The sequence below is a fragment of the Cryptomeria japonica genome, chromosome 3, assembly GCF_030272615.1.
Source record: "Cryptomeria japonica chromosome 3, Sugi_1.0, whole genome shotgun sequence".
Lineage (NCBI taxonomy): Eukaryota > Viridiplantae > Streptophyta > Pinopsida > Cupressales > Cupressaceae > Cryptomeria > Cryptomeria japonica.
In genome coordinates, this window is record NC_081407.1 from 694,947,931 (window position 1) to 694,954,757 (window position 6,827).

Consider the following 6,827-nt stretch of genomic DNA (forward strand, 5'->3'; position numbering starts at 1 on the left):
ACATCGACAGAGAATGAAGACTTGAATAGACAAGTGCAGGAATTGTTGAAGAAAGGTTTGATCAGAGAAAGTTTGAGTCCTTGTGCAGTACTAGTAGTATTAGCACCTAAGAATAATGGAGAATGGAGTTTGTGTACCGATTCCAGAGAAATAAACAAGATCACAGTTAAATACCGGTTTCCTTTGCCTAGGATGGATAACAAAATGGACTGTTTGAGTGGAGCCAAATACTGTACAAAGATAGACTTGAAGAGTAGATATCATCAGATCAAGATCAGAGAAGGAGATGAGTGGAAGATAACATTCAAGACAAATGAAGGACTATATGAATGGTAGGGGATGCCTTTTGCATTGACTAATGCACCGAGTACTTTCATGGGGCTGATGAATGAGTTATTGAAGAAATTCTTGGGTAATTTTGTTATTGTATATTTGGATGACATTCTGATTTTCAGTAAGACAAAAGAGGAGCATTTGTTGCATTTACGACAAGTTTTGCAGAGGTTGAGAGAAGAAAAGTTCTTGATAAACCTTAAGATGTGTACTTTCATGAAGGAAGAATTAGTCTATTTGGGATTTGTGATAGCTGAAGATGCTTTGAAGATGGGCCCTGAGAAAGTAAAAGAAATTGTTGAATGGCCTACACCGGAAAGCATTGGAGAGATAAGATCATTTCATGGTTTGGCTAGTTTTTACCAGAAATTCATTAGAAATTTGACTTATGTTTGTAACCCTATGACTAAGACAACGAGGGGAGATAGGAAGGAAATCAAATGGCCCACCGGAGCAAACAAAAGTTTTGAATTGCTGAAGCGGAAAGTGACTGAGTAGCCTGTGTTAGCATTACTGGACTTCAACAAAGTATTTCAAGTGGATTGTGATGCAAGTGAAACTGCAATTGGAGTCGTATTAAGTCAGGAAGGGAGAGAAATATCTTATTTTAGTGAGAAATTAAATGATGCTCGAAGGAGATATTCAATGTATGTTCAAGAGTTTTATGCCATAATTCAAGCCTTCAAGAAGTGGAGACATTACGTGTTGCCTAAGAAGTTTGTGTTGTATACTGATCATCAAGCTTTGAAGTATTTGAACAGTCAGAGTAAGTTGAATCATAAACATGTGAAATGGGTAGAATTTCTACAAAGTTACACCTTTGTGTTGAAGCATAGAAGTGGGAAATCTAACAAAGTTGTTGATGCATTGAGTAAAAGAAGGAATTTATTGACAAAAATGAGAGTGACAATATTAGAATTTGAGGAGTTGAAGACCTTGTATGATGATGACCTGGATTTTGCACAATCTTGGAGAGCATGTAGAGAACCGGTTACGGTAGACTGAAGCAAGTGATTGGATTACTTCATTCAGGATGGGATGTTATTTAGAGGAGTTTAGTTGTGAATACCTAAGAGTTTTATGAGGTAGAATCTTGTGAAGTGGAAAGGAAAACCAGTTGAAGATTCATCCTAGATTTCTCAGGCAGAGGTAGACCACCTTGGTTTTCCTCTAACCCCAACAAAGTGATAGACTCACTTTTTCAACAACCTCGGATGTCTGATGCAAGAGCATCCCCGGTTTGTGGCAATCTTGCATTAACCAAAAATATTTCCTTTCGGATTTTCTTTCTAATTTGCAGTTTCAGCATTTCATTCTTCATTTTTTAGCTTTGGCTCATTGGATCTCGAGGAGTTGGATTTTTGCTTAAAGACTTGATCATCTAGAGAACCTTTCCAGTTTGATTGTGGCAATGAAGAATGCTTCTTAAGGGTTTTGAGTAGGGAAAATACTAAACCACATTTTACCCCACCAGAATATGATGGAAAGTTGGATGAATTGATGGATTGGGTCTCGAAGATGGAGAAATATTTTAATTTTGAGAACACTGCAAAACAAAGGGAGGTGAAATATGCATGTACTCGGTTGAAAGGTCATGCACATCTTTGGTGAGAGAATTTGCAGGTTGATAGATAGAGAAGAGGTAAAGAGAAGATCAAGACATGAGATCAAATGGTTGCTAAGTTGAAATCAAAATTTATGGCAGCTGATTATCAAGTGAATTTATTATGGAAGTTGCAAAATTTGAGGCAAAAGGAATCTAGTGTGAAGGAGTACACCGAAGCATTTTACAAGTTGAATATCAAATTCAGACATGTTGATGATGAGGTTGAACAAGCTGCAAGATATTTGAGTGGATTGTGGATGTCTATACAAGATGAACTCAGTTTGATAAAATTGCAAAGTGTTGAAGAAGCTTACCAGTTTGCCCTGAAAGCAGAAGAGAAGCTTAACAAAAGACATGAGCAGAGACAGAGAGGTCAAGGTGGAAGGTTCTCCAGAGGAAGATTTCAACAATGAAGAGGATATACCGGAGGATGAAGAGGTTTTCCGGAGGAAGATTTCAAGGAAAGATGATAGAAATTTCTACCTAAGGAGAGAACTAGATGGCTACCAAAATATTAATTTTGGAAAAGATGACTAAAGACAACACAAGAGAGTGTTTAGAGGAACTTTTTATAAGTGTGGAGGAGAAGGACATTGTGCTTTTGAATGTAAGAAGACAGAGCATACCGGAAGAACAATAGTGGTGGAATAAAGCCCACCAGATCAGCTAATAAACAAAAAGATGGAGAACTGTTCATGATGAGGAGAGCTTTGTGTCATACTAGAGGAGATGAAGAGCCTTTGCAGAAGAAGAATTTGTTCAAGACCAAATGTAAGGTATCTGGTAAGTGTTGTAAAGTTGTTATTGATAGTGGTAGTTTAGATAATCTTGTTTCAGAAAAGATGGTGAATAAGTTGAATTTGGAAAGATTGAAACACCCTAAGCCTTATCAGATAGCATGGATTTAGGATGATCATAAGTTTTTAGTAAGTGAGCAATTTTTGGTGAAATTAAAAATTGGGAATTATCATAATGAAGTAGATTGTGTGATATTATGCCTATGGATATTTGTCACCTTTTGTTGGGTAGACCTTGGCAGTTTGATAGACAGGTAATACATGATGGGAGGAAGAATACATGTACACTATTGTGGCCAATGGGATGAAGAAAACCTTGTTGCCCTTGGAGGAGACTTTGAAGAGTGAAGTCTGTACGAATGCTAGAAGTTGTTTGGTGGATGGAATGAGACATGAGAATGTGTGTTTTGCCATAGTTCGTAAGAAGACTGAGAATTCAGAGCATGAAGAAGAACAATCGGAAGAGATAAAAGAGTTGCTGACAAGGTATGAAGACATAATTTCAGAAAATGTGCTTGATACCTGTGAGAAGTATTAGTCATTGCATGGACCTAATTCCCAGAGCTAGTTTACCTGACGAAGCTACACACCAGATGACACCGGCAGAGAATGAAGAGTAGAATAGACGATGTGGGAATTATTGAAGAAAGGTTTGATCAATGAAAGTTTGAGTCCTTGTGTAGTACCAACAGTATTAGCACCAAGGAAGAATGGAGAATGGAGGATGTATACCGATTCCAGAGCAATAAACAAGATCACAGTTAAATATTGGTTTCCTTTGCCTAGGATGGATGACAAAATGGACTGTTTGAGTGGAGCCAAATACTTTACAAAGATAGACTTGAAGAGTGGATATCATCAAATCAGGAGCAGAGAAGGAGATGAGTGGAAGACATCATTCGAGACAAATGAAGGACTGTATGAATGGTTGGTGATTCTTTTTGGATTGACTAATGCACTGAGTTCTTTCATGAGGTTGATGAATGAGGTATTGAGGAAATTCTTGGGTAAGTTTGTTATTGTATATTTGGATGACATTCTGATTTTTAGTAAGACAAAAGAGGAGCATTTGTCGCATTTAAGACAAGTTTTGCAAAGGTTGAGAGAAGAAAATTTATTGATAAACCTTAAGTAGTGTACTTTCGTGAAGGAAGAGTTAGTCTATTTGGGATTTATGATATTAAAAGATGGACCCTAAGAAAGTAAAAGAAATTGTTGAATGGCCTACATTGGAAAGCATTGGAGAGGTAAGATCATTTCATGGATTGGCTAGTTTCTACCAGAAGTTCATCAGAAATTTTAGTTTTGTTTGTAACCCTATGACTAAGACAATGAGGGGAGATAGGAAGGAATTCAAGTCAATCACCAGAGCAAACAAAAGTTATGAATTGTTGAAGTGGAAAATGACTGAGCAGCCTGTGTTAGCTTTATCGAACTTCAACAAAGTATTTCAACAGGATTGTGATGCAAGTGGAACTGCAATTGGAGCCCTATTGAGTCAGGAAGGGAGAGAAATAGCTTATTTTATTGAGAAATTGAATGATGCCCATAGGAGATATTCAGTGTATGATCAGAAATTTTATGCCATAGTTCAAGCCTTGAAGAAGTGGAGACATTACTTGTTGCCTAAGGAGTTTGTGTTGTATACTGATCATCAAGATCTGCAGTATTTGAATAGTCAGAGTAATTTGAATCAAAGACATATGAGATGGGTAGAAATTCTACAGAGTTACACCTTTATGTTAAAGAGTAGAAGTAGGAAATATAACAAAGTTGTTGATGCATTGAGTAGAAGAAGGAATTTGCTGACAGAAATGAGAGTAACAATATTAGGATTTTTGGAGTTGAATACCTTGTATGATGATGACCCATATTTTGCAGAACCTTGGAGAGCATGTAGAGAATCGGCTATGGTAGACAGAAGAAAGTTGTTGGATTACTTCATTCAGGATGGGATGTTATTTAGAGGAGTTCAGTTGTGCATACCTAAGAGTTCTATGAGGGAGAATCTAATAAAGGAGAAACATAGTGGGGGATTAGTCGAACACTTTGTTGTTGATAAAACAATAGCATCGGTAAGTGAGCATTACTTTTGGCCCCAGATTCATAAGGATGTTAGGAAATATGTGCAAAGTTGTAGAATTTGTCAAGTTGCAAAGGGTAGTAATCAAAATGTGGGATTGTATAAACCTTTGATAGTACCAGAGAGGCCTTGGGAGGATATAAGCATGGATTTCATACGTGGATTTCCTAAAACGCAGAGGGAATGATTCTATATTTGTGGTAGTGGATATATTCTTGAAGATGGCTCATTTCATGCATTGTAAGAAGACATTAGATGCAATGCATATGGCTGACCTATTTTTGAAGGAAGTGGTGAGATTGCATGGATTACCTAAAAGCATAGTTTCAGACAGAGATACTAAGTTTGCTGGTTATTTTTGGAGTACACTTTGGAAGAAGATGAGGACAGATTTGAAGTTCAGTTCTACTTTTCACCCACAAACTGATGGAGAGACAAAATTAGTTAATCGGAGCTTGGGAAATTTGTTAAGATGCTTAGTTGGAGACAAAACCGGAAGTTGGGATTTGATTCTTGCACAAGAAGAGTTTGCCTACAATAATTCAATAAATAGGAGTACCAGAAGGACACCTTTTGAGATTGTTACCGAAGCACACCCTAGAGGTATATCAAAATTAAGAGATATTAGCAGTGAAGACTAAAGAAGTTCATAAGAAGAAGAGTTTACAGATCACATAAAGGACTTACATATTCAAGTTAAATAGCATTTGGAGGACATGAACAACAAGTATAAGGAGAAAGCGGATGAAAAAAGGAGACAAATAATTTGAAGTTGGCAATGAAGTGATGGTGTATCTGAGAAAAGAAAAATTCCCTTTTGGAACTTATAACATGTTGCAGATTTGAAAGTTTGGACCTTGCAAGATTTTGAGAAAGTTCAGTTCCAGAAATGCATATGAAGTGGAGTTACCAGATAGTCTAAGTATTTCACCTATATTTAACATTGTAGATCTACATCAGTATCATGAACCAGAATTTAGTGAGGAGAATATTGTAGACTTGGAGGAATAGTTTCCCGAAAGGAACCGAATCATATTGAAGAAATTTTGGATAGTAGTATTGGGCGTAGTACCTGAAACAGTCAATATAAGGAGTATCTTGTGAAGTAGAAAGGCATACCAGTTGAAGATTCATCCTAGATTTCTCAGGAAGAGGTAGACCGCCTTGGTTTTCCACTGACCCCAACAAAGTGATAGACTCATTTTTTCAATAACCTCATATGTTTGATGTAGGAGCATCCCCAGTTTGTGGCAATCTTGCATCAACCAAAAATATTTCCTTTCTGTTTTGCAGTTTCAGCATTTCATTCTGCATTTTCTGGCTTTGGCTCACCGGATCTTGAGGAGTTGGATTTTTGCTTGAAGACTTGATGATCTACCTTATTCCCAAACCGCAGATCATTTGGATCTTTTTTCCGGCAAGTTATCACTACCGATTTTCAAGACAGTTTTCTAGTATCGGTTGCCTGGACCTATTTACATTTGTAATCTACCAGAATCTACCGGATCCCTTCCATATCTTGTGGAACCCTGAGCATTGATTTTGATGTTCCTTGGCGTGTAGCCGACCTTCCCTTCTATCTACACTTCATCCTTTGGATTTCCTAGAGGAATTTCTTTGGCGGTGTTCAACTTTGTTGATTTTACACATTAGGTCTTGTTCTTTGGCATTTGATCCCTTTTTGGGCTGACCAGATCCCCTTGGATTGTACAAAATCATTGTAATTGAGAATTAGAATGCAAATCAGTTAAGATATAGAACATAAAAGATAGATCTTAAGATTTGAGGTCCTAGTTGCGACCTATTCTGTAATTAAGCATGTTTTAGCAAGCTAGTGAGCCGGTTTCTATAACCCAGTTTTTACCGATTGATTGTAGTTAGTTTTTCTGATATAATTCATTTAGCTCTACATTGCCTTCATCATATCTTTGTGTTTTCATTGTGTTTACTCTTGCTGACCAGTCCGGATTGATCTCTTTGAGGTCCCTCCTAATCAGTGATTGCACCA